Genomic DNA, 9,957 nt, shown 5'->3' with positions numbered 1-9,957 from the left:
TAAAAGAGTCGGAAAAAGTAGGAGAAGACAAGCATTTCAGCGTTAATTATGTTTGTTTTGCCGTTAATAAGTGAAAGAAATAAAATATATACAATCAAAGCGCATGAGATATCAGGTGCGATCATACCAGCACTAATGCACCGGATCCCATCAGAACTCCGCAGTTAAGCGTGCTTGGGCGAGAGTAGTACTAGGATGGGTGACCTCCTGGGAAGTCCTTGTGTTGCACCTCTTTTTTTGCGATTTTTTAAATACTTCTTTTTATTTCTGTTAATCGGCGTAAAAGAGTCGGAAAAAGTAGGAGAAGACAAGCATTTCAGCGTTAATTATGTTTGTTTTGCCGTTAATAAGTGAAAGAAATAAAATATATACAATCAAAGCGCATGAGATATCAGGTGCGATCATACCAGCACTAATGCACCGGATCCCATCAGAACTCCGCAGTTAAGCGTGCTTGGGCGAGAGTAGTACTAGGATGGGTGACCTCCTGGGAAGTCCTTGTGTTGCACCTCTTTTTTTGCGATTTTTTAAATACTTCTTTTTATTTCTGTTAATCGGCGTAAAAGAGTCGGAAAAAGTAGGAGAAGACAAGCATTTCAGCGTTAATTATGTTTGTTTTGCCGTTAATAAGTGAAAGAAATAAAATATATACAATCAAAGCGCATGAGATATCAGGTGCGATCATACCAGCACTAATGCACCGGATCCCATCAGAACTCCGCAGTTAAGCGTGCTTGGGCGAGAGTAGTACTAGGATGGGTGACCTCCTGGGAAGTCCTTGTGTTGCACCTCTTTTTTTGCGATTTTTTAAATACTTCTTTTTATTTCTGTTAATCGGCGTAAAAGAGTCGGAAAAAGTAGGAGAAGACAAGCATTTCAGCGTTAATTATGTTTGTTTTGCCGTTAATAAGTGAAAGAAATAAAATATATACAATCAAAGCGCATGAGATATCAGGTGCGATCATACCAGCACTAATGCACCGGATCCCATCAGAACTCCGCAGTTAAGCGTGCTTGGGCGAGAGTAGTACTAGGATGGGTGACCTCCTGGGAAGTCCTTGTGTTGCACCTCTTTTTTTGCGATTTTTTAAATACTTCTTTTTATTTCTGTTAATCGGCGTAAAAGAGTCGGAAAAAGTAGGAGAAGACAAGCATTTCAGCGTTAATTATGTTTGTTTTGCCGTTAATAAGTGAAAGAAATAAAATATATACAATCAAAGCGCATGAGATATCAGGTGCGATCATACCAGCACTAATGCACCGGATCCCATCAGAACTCCGCAGTTAAGCGTGCTTGGGCGAGAGTAGTACTAGGATGGGTGACCTCCTGGGAAGTCCTTGTGTTGCACCTCTTTTTTTGCGATTTTTTAAATACTTCTTTTTATTTCTGTTAATCGGCGTAAAAGAGTCGGAAAAAGTAGGAGAAGACAAGCATTTCAGCGTTAATTATGTTTGTTTTGCCGTTAATAAGTGAAAGAAATAAAATATATACAATCAAAGCGCATGAGATATCAGGTGCGATCATACCAGCACTAATGCACCGGATCCCATCAGAACTCCGCAGTTAAGCGTGCTTGGGCGAGAGTAGTACTAGGATGGGTGACCTCCTGGGAAGTCCTTGTGTTGCACCTCTTTTTTTGCGATTTTTTAAATACTTCTTTTTATTTCTGTTAATCGGCGTAAAAGAGTCGGAAAAAGTAGGAGAAGACAAGCATTTCAGCGTTAATTATGTTTGTTTTGCCGTTAATAAGTGAAAGAAATAAAATATATACAATCAAAGCGCATGAGATATCAGGTGCGATCATACCAGCACTAATGCACCGGATCCCATCAGAACTCCGCAGTTAAGCGTGCTTGGGCGAGAGTAGTACTAGGATGGGTGACCTCCTGGGAAGTCCTTGTGTTGCACCTCTTTTTTTGCGATTTTTTAAATACTTCTTTTTATTTCTGTTAATCGGCGTAAAAGAGTCGGAAAAAGTAGGAGAAGACAAGCATTTCAGCGTTAATTATGTTTGTTTTGCCGTTAATAAGTGAAAGAAATAAAATATATACAATCAAAGCGCATGAGATATCAGGTGCGATCATACCAGCACTAATGCACCGGATCCCATCAGAACTCCGCAGTTAAGCGTGCTTGGGCGAGAGTAGTACTAGGATGGGTGACCTCCTGGGAAGTCCTTGTGTTGCACCTCTTTTTTTGCGATTTTTTAAATACTTCTTTTTATTTCTGTTAATCGGCGTAAAAGAGTCGGAAAAAGTAGGAGAAGACAAGCATTTCAGCGTTAATTATGTTTGTTTTGCCGTTAATAAGTGAAAGAAATAAAATATATACAATCAAAGCGCATGAGATATCAGGTGCGATCATACCAGCACTAATGCACCGGATCCCATCAGAACTCCGCAGTTAAGCGTGCTTGGGCGAGAGTAGTACTAGGATGGGTGACCTCCTGGGAAGTCCTTGTGTTGCACCTCTTTTTTTGCGATTTTTTAAATACTTCTTTTTATTTCTGTTAATCGGCGTAAAAGAGTCGGAAAAAGTAGGAGAAGACAAGCATTTCAGCGTTAATTATGTTTGTTTTGCCGTTAATAAGTGAAAGAAATAAAATATATACAATCAAAGCGCATGAGATATCAGGTGCGATCATACCAGCACTAATGCACCGGATCCCATCAGAACTCCGCAGTTAAGCGTGCTTGGGCGAGAGTAGTACTAGGATGGGTGACCTCCTGGGAAGTCCTTGTGTTGCACCTCTTTTTTTGCGATTTTTTAAATACTTCTTTTTATTTCTGTTAATCGGCGTAAAAGAGTCGGAAAAAGTAGGAGAAGACAAGCATTTCAGCGTTAATTATGTTTGTTTTGCCGTTAATAAGTGAAAGAAATAAAATATATACAATCAAAGCGCATGAGATATCAGGTGCGATCATACCAGCACTAATGCACCGGATCCCATCAGAACTCCGCAGTTAAGCGTGCTTGGGCGAGAGTAGTACTAGGATGGGTGACCTCCTGGGAAGTCCTTGTGTTGCACCTCTTTTTTTGCGATTTTTTAAATACTTCTTTTTATTTCTGTTAATCGGCGTAAAAGAGTCGGAAAAAGTAGGAGAAGACAAGCATTTCAGCGTTAATTATGTTTGTTTTGCCGTTAATAAGTGAAAGAAATAAAATATATACAATCAAAGCGCATGAGATATCAGGTGCGATCATACCAGCACTAATGCACCGGATCCCATCAGAACTCCGCAGTTAAGCGTGCTTGGGCGAGAGTAGTACTGAGGAAGTCCTTGTGTTGTGCGACTTCCTGTGCGTTAATTATGTTTGTTTTGCCGTTAATAAGTGAAAGAAATAAAATATATACAATCAAAGCGCATGAGATATCAGGTGCGATCATACCAGCACTAATGCACCGGATCCCATCAGAACTCCGCAGTTAAGCGTGCTTGGGCGAGAGTAGTACTAGGATGGGTGACCTCCTGGGAAGTCCTTGTGTTGCACCTCTTTTTTTGCGATTTTTTAAATACTTCTTTTTATTTCTGTTAATCGGCGTAAAAGAGTCGGAAAAAGTAGGAGAAGACAAGCATTTCAGCGTTAATTATGTTTGTTTTGCCGTTAATAAGTGAAAGAAATAAAATATATACAATCAAAGCGCATGAGATATCAGGTGCGATCATACCAGCACTAATGCACCGGATCCCATCAGAACTCCGCAGTTAAGCGTGCTTGGGCGAGAGTAGTACTAGGATGGGTGACCTCCTGGGAAGTCCTTGTGTTGCACCTCTTTTTTTGCGATTTTTTAAATACTTCTTTTTATTTCTGTTAATCGGCGTAAAAGAGTCGGAAAAAGTAGGAGAAGACAAGCATTTCAGCGTTAATTATGTTTGTTTTGCCGTTAATAAGTGAAAGAAATAAAATATATACAATCAAAGCGCATGAGATATCAGGTGCGATCATACCAGCACTAATGCACCGGATCCCATCAGAACTCCGCAGTTAAGCGTGCTTGGGCGAGAGTAGTACTAGGATGGGTGACCTCCTGGGAAGTCCTTGTGTTGCACCTCTTTTTTTGCGATTTTTTAAATACTTCTTTTTATTTCTGTTAATCGGCGTAAAAGAGTCGGAAAAAGTAGGAGAAGACAAGCATTTCAGCGTTAATTATGTTTGTTTTGCCGTTAATAAGTGAAAGAAATAAAATATATACAATCAAAGCGCATGAGATATCAGGTGCGATCATACCAGCACTAATGCACCGGATCCCATCAGAACTCCGCAGTTAAGCGTGCTTGGGCGAGAGTAGTACTAGGATGGGTGACCTCCTGGGAAGTCCTTGTGTTGCACCTCTTTTTTTGCGATTTTTTAAATACTTCTTTTTATTTCTGTTAATCGGCGTAAAAGAGTCGGAAAAAGTAGGAGAAGACAAGCATTTCAGCGTTAATTATGTTTGTTTTGCCGTTAATAAGTGAAAGAAATAAAATATATACAATCAAAGCGCATGAGATATCAGGTGCGATCATACCAGCACTAATGCACCGGATCCCATCAGAACTCCGCAGTTAAGCGTGCTTGGGCGAGAGTAGTACTAGGATGGGTGACCTCCTGGGAAGTCCTTGTGTTGCACCTCTTTTTTTGCGATTTTTTAAATACTTCTTTTTATTTCTGTTAATCGGCGTAAAAGAGTCGGAAAAAGTAGGAGAAGACAAGCATTTCAGCGTTAATTATGTTTGTTTTGCCGTTAATAAGTGAAAGAAATAAAATATATACAATCAAAGCGCATGAGATATCAGGTGCGATCATACCAGCACTAATGCACCGGATCCCATCAGAACTCCGCAGTTAAGCGTGCTTGGGCGAGAGTAGTACTAGGATGGGTGACCTCCTGGGAAGTCCTTGTGTTGCACCTCTTTTTTTGCGATTTTTTAAATACTTCTTTTTATTTCTGTTAATCGGCGTAAAAGAGTCGGAAAAAGTAGGAGAAGACAAGCATTTCAGCGTTAATTATGTTTGTTTTGCCGTTAATAAGTGAAAGAAATAAAATATATACAATCAAAGCGCATGAGATATCAGGTGCGATCATACCAGCACTAATGCACCGGATCCCATCAGAACTCCGCAGTTAAGCGTGCTTGGGCGAGAGTAGTACTAGGATGGGTGACCTCCTGGGAAGTCCTTGTGTTGCACCTCTTTTTTTGCGATTTTTTAAATACTTCTTTTTATTTCTGTTAATCGGCGTAAAAGAGTCGGAAAAAGTAGGAGAAGACAAGCATTTCAGCGTTAATTATGTTTGTTTTGCCGTTAATAAGTGAAAGAAATAAAATATATACAATCAAAGCGCATGAGATATCAGGTGCGATCATACCAGCACTAATGCACCGGATCCCATCAGAACTCCGCAGTTAAGCGTGCTTGGGCGAGAGTAGTACTAGGATGGGTGACCTCCTGGGAAGTCCTTGTGTTGCACCTCTTTTTTTGCGATTTTTTAAATACTTCTTTTTATTTCTGTTAATCGGCGTAAAAGAGTCGGAAAAAGTAGGAGAAGACAAGCATTTCAGCGTTAATTATGTTTGTTTTGCCGTTAATAAGTGAAAGAAATAAAATATATACAATCAAAGCGCATGAGATATCAGGTGCGATCATACCAGCACTAATGCACCGGATCCCATCAGAACTCCGCAGTTAAGCGTGCTTGGGCGAGAGTAGTACTAGGATGGGTGACCTCCTGGGAAGTCCTTGTGTTGCACCTCTTTTTTTGCGATTTTTTAAATACTTCTTTTTATTTCTGTTAATCGGCGTAAAAGAGTCGGAAAAAGTAGGAGAAGACAAGCATTTCAGCGTTAATTATGTTTGTTTTGCCGTTAATAAGTGAAAGAAATAAAATATATACAATCAAAGCGCATGAGATATCAGGTGCGATCATACCAGCACTAATGCACCGGATCCCATCAGAACTCCGCAGTTAAGCGTGCTTGGGCGAGAGTAGTACTAGGATGGGTGACCTCCTGGGAAGTCCTTGTGTTGCACCTCTTTTTTTGCGATTTTTTAAATACTTCTTTTTATTTCTGTTAATCGGCGTAAAAGAGTCGGAAAAAGTAGGAGAAGACAAGCATTTCAGCGTTAATTATGTTTGTTTTGCCGTTAATAAGTGAAAGAAATAAAATATATACAATCAAAGCGCATGAGATATCAGGTGCGATCATACCAGCACTAATGCACCGGATCCCATCAGAACTCCGCAGTTAAGCGTGCTTGGGCGAGAGTAGTACTAGGATGGGTGACCTCCTGGGAAGTCCTTGTGTTGCACCTCTTTTTTTGCGATTTTTTAAATACTTCTTTTTATTTCTGTTAATCGGCGTAAAAGAGTCGGAAAAAGTAGGAGAAGACAAGCATTTCAGCGTTAATTATGTTTGTTTTGCCGTTAATAAGTGAAAGAAATAAAATATATACAATCAAAGCGCATGAGATATCAGGTGCGATCATACCAGCACTAATGCACCGGATCCCATCAGAACTCCGCAGTTAAGCGTGCTTGGGCGAGAGTAGTACTAGGATGGGTGACCTCCTGGGAAGTCCTTGTGTTGCACCTCTTTTTTTGCGATTTTTTAAATACTTCTTTTTATTTCTGTTAATCGGCGTAAAAGAGTCGGAAAAAGTAGGAGAAGACAAGCATTTCAGCGTTAATTATGTTTGTTTTGCCGTTAATAAGTGAAAGAAATAAAATATATACAATCAAAGCGCATGAGATATCAGGTGCGATCATACCAGCACTAATGCACCGGATCCCATCAGAACTCCGCAGTTAAGCGTGCTTGGGCGAGAGTAGTACTAGGATGGGTGACCTCCTGGGAAGTCCTTGTGTTGCACCTCTTTTTTTGCGATTTTTTAAATACTTCTTTTTATTTCTGTTAATCGGCGTAAAAGAGTCGGAAAAAGTAGGAGAAGACAAGCATTTCAGCGTTAATTATGTTTGTTTTGCCGTTAATAAGTGAAAGAAATAAAATATATACAATCAAAGCGCATGAGATATCAGGTGCGATCATACCAGCACTAATGCACCGGATCCCATCAGAACTCCGCAGTTAAGCGTGCTTGGGCGAGAGTAGTACTAGGATGGGTGACCTCCTGGGAAGTCCTTGTGTTGCACCTCTTTTTTTGCGATTTTTTAAATACTTCTTTTTATTTCTGTTAATCGGCGTAAAAGAGTCGGAAAAAGTAGGAGAAGACAAGCATTTCAGCGTTAATTATGTTTGTTTTGCCGTTAATAAGTGAAAGAAATAAAATATATACAATCAAAGCGCATGAGATATCAGGTGCGATCATACCAGCACTAATGCACCGGATCCCATCAGAACTCCGCAGTTAAGCGTGCTTGGGCGAGAGTAGTACTAGGATGGGTGACCTCCTGGGAAGTCCTTGTGTTGCACCTCTTTTTTTGCGATTTTTTAAATACTTCTTTTTATTTCTGTTAATCGGCGTAAAAGAGTCGGAAAAAGTAGGAGAAGACAAGCATTTCAGCGTTAATTATGTTTGTTTTGCCGTTAATAAGTGAAAGAAATAAAATATATACAATCAAAGCGCATGAGATATCAGGTGCGATCATACCAGCACTAATGCACCGGATCCCATCAGAACTCCGCAGTTAAGCGTGCTTGGGCGAGAGTAGTACTAGGATGGGTGACCTCCTGGGAAGTCCTTGTGTTGCACCTCTTTTTTTGCGATTTTTTAAATACTTCTTTTTATTTCTGTTAATCGGCGTAAAAGAGTCGGAAAAAGTAGGAGAAGACAAGCATTTCAGCGTTAATTATGTTTGTTTTGCCGTTAATAAGTGAAAGAAATAAAATATATACAATCAAAGCGCATGAGATATCAGGTGCGATCATACCAGCACTAATGCACCGGATCCCATCAGAACTCCGCAGTTAAGCGTGCTTGGGCGAGAGTAGTACTAGGATGGGTGACCTCCTGGGAAGTCCTTGTGTTGCACCTCTTTTTTTGCGATTTTTTAAATACTTCTTTTTATTTCTGTTAATCGGCGTAAAAGAGTCGGAAAAAGTAGGAGAAGACAAGCATTTCAGCGTTAATTATGTTTGTTTTGCCGTTAATAAGTGAAAGAAATAAAATATATACAATCAAAGCGCATGAGATATCAGGTGCGATCATACCAGCACTAATGCACCGGATCCCATCAGAACTCCGCAGTTAAGCGTGCTTGGGCGAGAGTAGTACTAGGATGGGTGACCTCCTGGGAAGTCCTTGTGTTGCACCTCTTTTTTTGCGATTTTTTAAATACTTCTTTTTATTTCTGTTAATCGGCGTAAAAGAGTCGGAAAAAGTAGGAGAAGACAAGCATTTCAGCGTTAATTATGTTTGTTTTGCCGTTAATAAGTGAAAGAAATAAAATATATACAATCAAAGCGCATGAGATATCAGGTGCGATCATACCAGCACTAATGCACCGGATCCCATCAGAACTCCGCAGTTAAGCGTGCTTGGGCGAGAGTAGTACTAGGATGGGTGACCTCCTGGGAAGTCCTTGTGTTGCACCTCTTTTTTTGCGATTTTTTAAATACTTCTTTTTATTTCTGTTAATCGGCGTAAAAGAGTCGGAAAAAGTAGGAGAAGACAAGCATTTCAGCGTTAATTATGTTTGTTTTGCCGTTAATAAGTGAAAGAAATAAAATATATACAATCAAAGCGCATGAGATATCAGGTGCGATCATACCAGCACTAATGCACCGGATCCCATCAGAACTCCGCAGTTAAGCGTGCTTGGGCGAGAGTAGTACTAGGATGGGTGACCTCCTGGGAAGTCCTTGTGTTGCACCTCTTTTTTTGCGATTTTTTAAATACTTCTTTTTATTTCTGTTAATCGGCGTAAAAGAGTCGGAAAAAGTAGGAGAAGACAAGCATTTCAGCGTTAATTATGTTTGTTTTGCCGTTAATAAGTGAAAGAAATAAAATATATACAATCAAAGCGCATGAGATATCAGGTGCGATCATACCAGCACTAATGCACCGGATCCCATCAGAACTCCGCAGTTAAGCGTGCTTGGGCGAGAGTAGTACTAGGATGGGTGACCTCCTGGGAAGTCCTTGTGTTGCACCTCTTTTTTTGCGATTTTTTAAATACTTCTTTTTATTTCTGTTAATCGGCGTAAAAGAGTCGGAAAAAGTAGGAGAAGACAAGCATTTCAGCGTTAATTATGTTTGTTTTGCCGTTAATAAGTGAAAGAAATAAAATATATACAATCAAAGCGCATGAGATATCAGGTGCGATCATACCAGCACTAATGCACCGGATCCCATCAGAACTCCGCAGTTAAGCGTGCTTGGGCGAGAGTAGTACTAGGATGGGTGACCTCCTGGGAAGTCCTTGTGTTGCACCTCTTTTTTTGCGATTTTTTAAATACTTCTTTTTATTTCTGTTAATCGGCGTAAAAGAGTCGGAAAAAGTAGGAGAAGACAAGCATTTCAGCGTTAATTATGTTTGTTTTGCCGTTAATAAGTGAAAGAAATAAAATATATACAATCAAAGCGCATGAGATATCAGGTGCGATCATACCAGCACTAATGCACCGGATCCCATCAGAACTCCGCAGTTAAGCGTGCTTGGGCGAGAGTAGTACTAGGATGGGTGACCTCCTGGGAAGTCCTTGTGTTGCACCTCTTTTTTTGCGATTTTTTAAATACTTCTTTTTATTTCTGTTAATCGGCGTAAAAGAGTCGGAAAAAGTAGGAGAAGACAAGCATTTCAGCGTTAATTATGTTTGTTTTGCCGTTAATAAGTGAAAGAAATAAAATATATACAATCAAAGCGCATGAGATATCAGGTGCGATCATACCAGCACTAATGCACCGGATCCCATCAGAACTCCGCAGTTAAGCGTGCTTGGGCGAGAGTAGTACTAGGATGGGTGACCTCCTGGGAAGTCCTTGTGTTGCACCTCTTTTTTTGCGATTTTTTAAAT

At 40.1% G+C, this 9,957-nt stretch overlaps 35 non-coding genes and 1 pseudogene across 35 annotated transcripts; all 36 read left to right on the top strand.

The window, feature by feature from the left end:
• The first annotated feature begins 113 nt into the window (after positions 1 to 113).
• LOC127113187 (5S ribosomal RNA) lies at positions 114 to 232 on the top strand. Its single transcript, XR_007799307.1, has one exon. It is a non-coding gene; the product is annotated as a 5S ribosomal RNA (ribosomal RNA).
• Positions 233 to 393: 161 nt separating this feature from the next.
• LOC127113186 (5S ribosomal RNA) lies at positions 394 to 512 on the top strand. The gene has a single exon (XR_007799306.1). It is a non-coding gene; the product is annotated as a 5S ribosomal RNA (ribosomal RNA).
• A 161-nt stretch (positions 513 to 673) lies between these two features.
• LOC127113185 (5S ribosomal RNA) lies at positions 674 to 792 on the top strand. Its single transcript, XR_007799305.1, has one exon. It is a non-coding gene; the product is annotated as a 5S ribosomal RNA (ribosomal RNA).
• A 161-nt stretch (positions 793 to 953) lies between these two features.
• LOC127113184 (5S ribosomal RNA) lies at positions 954 to 1,072 on the top strand. The gene has a single exon (XR_007799304.1). It is a non-coding gene; the product is annotated as a 5S ribosomal RNA (ribosomal RNA).
• A 161-nt stretch (positions 1,073 to 1,233) lies between these two features.
• On the top strand, positions 1,234 to 1,352 carry LOC127113183 (5S ribosomal RNA). The gene has a single exon (XR_007799303.1). It is a non-coding gene; the product is annotated as a 5S ribosomal RNA (ribosomal RNA).
• A 161-nt stretch (positions 1,353 to 1,513) lies between these two features.
• Positions 1,514 to 1,632, top strand: LOC127113181 (5S ribosomal RNA). The gene has a single exon (XR_007799301.1). It is a non-coding gene; the product is annotated as a 5S ribosomal RNA (ribosomal RNA).
• A 161-nt stretch (positions 1,633 to 1,793) lies between these two features.
• On the top strand, positions 1,794 to 1,912 carry LOC127113180 (5S ribosomal RNA). The gene has a single exon (XR_007799300.1). It is a non-coding gene; the product is annotated as a 5S ribosomal RNA (ribosomal RNA).
• A 161-nt stretch (positions 1,913 to 2,073) lies between these two features.
• On the top strand, positions 2,074 to 2,192 carry LOC127113179 (5S ribosomal RNA). The gene has a single exon (XR_007799299.1). It is a non-coding gene; the product is annotated as a 5S ribosomal RNA (ribosomal RNA).
• A 161-nt stretch (positions 2,193 to 2,353) lies between these two features.
• LOC127113178 (5S ribosomal RNA) lies at positions 2,354 to 2,472 on the top strand. The gene has a single exon (XR_007799298.1). It is a non-coding gene; the product is annotated as a 5S ribosomal RNA (ribosomal RNA).
• Positions 2,473 to 2,633: 161 nt separating this feature from the next.
• Positions 2,634 to 2,752, top strand: LOC127113177 (5S ribosomal RNA). The gene has a single exon (XR_007799297.1). It is a non-coding gene; the product is annotated as a 5S ribosomal RNA (ribosomal RNA).
• Positions 2,753 to 2,913: 161 nt separating this feature from the next.
• On the top strand, positions 2,914 to 3,032 carry LOC127113176 (5S ribosomal RNA). Its single transcript, XR_007799296.1, has one exon. It is a non-coding gene; the product is annotated as a 5S ribosomal RNA (ribosomal RNA).
• A 161-nt stretch (positions 3,033 to 3,193) lies between these two features.
• Positions 3,194 to 3,296, top strand: LOC127113310 (uncharacterized; annotated as a pseudogene).
• Positions 3,297 to 3,377: 81 nt separating this feature from the next.
• Positions 3,378 to 3,496, top strand: LOC127113175 (5S ribosomal RNA). The gene has a single exon (XR_007799295.1). It is a non-coding gene; the product is annotated as a 5S ribosomal RNA (ribosomal RNA).
• A 161-nt stretch (positions 3,497 to 3,657) lies between these two features.
• On the top strand, positions 3,658 to 3,776 carry LOC127113174 (5S ribosomal RNA). The gene has a single exon (XR_007799294.1). It is a non-coding gene; the product is annotated as a 5S ribosomal RNA (ribosomal RNA).
• A 161-nt stretch (positions 3,777 to 3,937) lies between these two features.
• Positions 3,938 to 4,056, top strand: LOC127113173 (5S ribosomal RNA). Its single transcript, XR_007799293.1, has one exon. It is a non-coding gene; the product is annotated as a 5S ribosomal RNA (ribosomal RNA).
• A 161-nt stretch (positions 4,057 to 4,217) lies between these two features.
• On the top strand, positions 4,218 to 4,336 carry LOC127113172 (5S ribosomal RNA). The gene has a single exon (XR_007799292.1). It is a non-coding gene; the product is annotated as a 5S ribosomal RNA (ribosomal RNA).
• Positions 4,337 to 4,497: 161 nt separating this feature from the next.
• LOC127113170 (5S ribosomal RNA) lies at positions 4,498 to 4,616 on the top strand. Its single transcript, XR_007799290.1, has one exon. It is a non-coding gene; the product is annotated as a 5S ribosomal RNA (ribosomal RNA).
• Positions 4,617 to 4,777: 161 nt separating this feature from the next.
• Positions 4,778 to 4,896, top strand: LOC127113169 (5S ribosomal RNA). Its single transcript, XR_007799289.1, has one exon. It is a non-coding gene; the product is annotated as a 5S ribosomal RNA (ribosomal RNA).
• Positions 4,897 to 5,057: 161 nt separating this feature from the next.
• LOC127113168 (5S ribosomal RNA) lies at positions 5,058 to 5,176 on the top strand. The gene has a single exon (XR_007799288.1). It is a non-coding gene; the product is annotated as a 5S ribosomal RNA (ribosomal RNA).
• A 161-nt stretch (positions 5,177 to 5,337) lies between these two features.
• On the top strand, positions 5,338 to 5,456 carry LOC127113167 (5S ribosomal RNA). The gene has a single exon (XR_007799287.1). It is a non-coding gene; the product is annotated as a 5S ribosomal RNA (ribosomal RNA).
• A 161-nt stretch (positions 5,457 to 5,617) lies between these two features.
• Positions 5,618 to 5,736, top strand: LOC127113166 (5S ribosomal RNA). Its single transcript, XR_007799286.1, has one exon. It is a non-coding gene; the product is annotated as a 5S ribosomal RNA (ribosomal RNA).
• Positions 5,737 to 5,897: 161 nt separating this feature from the next.
• Positions 5,898 to 6,016, top strand: LOC127113164 (5S ribosomal RNA). Its single transcript, XR_007799284.1, has one exon. It is a non-coding gene; the product is annotated as a 5S ribosomal RNA (ribosomal RNA).
• A 161-nt stretch (positions 6,017 to 6,177) lies between these two features.
• On the top strand, positions 6,178 to 6,296 carry LOC127113163 (5S ribosomal RNA). The gene has a single exon (XR_007799283.1). It is a non-coding gene; the product is annotated as a 5S ribosomal RNA (ribosomal RNA).
• Positions 6,297 to 6,457: 161 nt separating this feature from the next.
• LOC127113162 (5S ribosomal RNA) lies at positions 6,458 to 6,576 on the top strand. The gene has a single exon (XR_007799282.1). It is a non-coding gene; the product is annotated as a 5S ribosomal RNA (ribosomal RNA).
• Positions 6,577 to 6,737: 161 nt separating this feature from the next.
• On the top strand, positions 6,738 to 6,856 carry LOC127113161 (5S ribosomal RNA). The gene has a single exon (XR_007799281.1). It is a non-coding gene; the product is annotated as a 5S ribosomal RNA (ribosomal RNA).
• A 161-nt stretch (positions 6,857 to 7,017) lies between these two features.
• LOC127113160 (5S ribosomal RNA) lies at positions 7,018 to 7,136 on the top strand. Its single transcript, XR_007799280.1, has one exon. It is a non-coding gene; the product is annotated as a 5S ribosomal RNA (ribosomal RNA).
• A 161-nt stretch (positions 7,137 to 7,297) lies between these two features.
• LOC127113158 (5S ribosomal RNA) lies at positions 7,298 to 7,416 on the top strand. Its single transcript, XR_007799278.1, has one exon. It is a non-coding gene; the product is annotated as a 5S ribosomal RNA (ribosomal RNA).
• A 161-nt stretch (positions 7,417 to 7,577) lies between these two features.
• On the top strand, positions 7,578 to 7,696 carry LOC127113157 (5S ribosomal RNA). Its single transcript, XR_007799277.1, has one exon. It is a non-coding gene; the product is annotated as a 5S ribosomal RNA (ribosomal RNA).
• A 161-nt stretch (positions 7,697 to 7,857) lies between these two features.
• Positions 7,858 to 7,976, top strand: LOC127113156 (5S ribosomal RNA). Its single transcript, XR_007799276.1, has one exon. It is a non-coding gene; the product is annotated as a 5S ribosomal RNA (ribosomal RNA).
• A 161-nt stretch (positions 7,977 to 8,137) lies between these two features.
• Positions 8,138 to 8,256, top strand: LOC127113155 (5S ribosomal RNA). Its single transcript, XR_007799275.1, has one exon. It is a non-coding gene; the product is annotated as a 5S ribosomal RNA (ribosomal RNA).
• Positions 8,257 to 8,417: 161 nt separating this feature from the next.
• LOC127113154 (5S ribosomal RNA) lies at positions 8,418 to 8,536 on the top strand. The gene has a single exon (XR_007799274.1). It is a non-coding gene; the product is annotated as a 5S ribosomal RNA (ribosomal RNA).
• Positions 8,537 to 8,697: 161 nt separating this feature from the next.
• Positions 8,698 to 8,816, top strand: LOC127113153 (5S ribosomal RNA). The gene has a single exon (XR_007799273.1). It is a non-coding gene; the product is annotated as a 5S ribosomal RNA (ribosomal RNA).
• Positions 8,817 to 8,977: 161 nt separating this feature from the next.
• Positions 8,978 to 9,096, top strand: LOC127113151 (5S ribosomal RNA). Its single transcript, XR_007799272.1, has one exon. It is a non-coding gene; the product is annotated as a 5S ribosomal RNA (ribosomal RNA).
• A 161-nt stretch (positions 9,097 to 9,257) lies between these two features.
• On the top strand, positions 9,258 to 9,376 carry LOC127113150 (5S ribosomal RNA). The gene has a single exon (XR_007799271.1). It is a non-coding gene; the product is annotated as a 5S ribosomal RNA (ribosomal RNA).
• Positions 9,377 to 9,537: 161 nt separating this feature from the next.
• On the top strand, positions 9,538 to 9,656 carry LOC127113149 (5S ribosomal RNA). Its single transcript, XR_007799270.1, has one exon. It is a non-coding gene; the product is annotated as a 5S ribosomal RNA (ribosomal RNA).
• Positions 9,657 to 9,817: 161 nt separating this feature from the next.
• LOC127113148 (5S ribosomal RNA) lies at positions 9,818 to 9,936 on the top strand. Its single transcript, XR_007799269.1, has one exon. It is a non-coding gene; the product is annotated as a 5S ribosomal RNA (ribosomal RNA).
• The last annotated feature ends 21 nt before the right edge of the window (positions 9,937 to 9,957 follow it).

This window comes from Lathyrus oleraceus, unplaced genomic scaffold (assembly GCF_024323335.1).
Source record: "Lathyrus oleraceus cultivar Zhongwan6 unplaced genomic scaffold, CAAS_Psat_ZW6_1.0 chrUn0261, whole genome shotgun sequence".
NCBI classification, from domain to species: Eukaryota; Viridiplantae; Streptophyta; class Magnoliopsida; order Fabales; family Fabaceae; genus Lathyrus; species Lathyrus oleraceus.
Note: the sequence above shows the minus strand (reverse complement) of the source record. Positions and strands in the feature narration are given on the sequence as shown.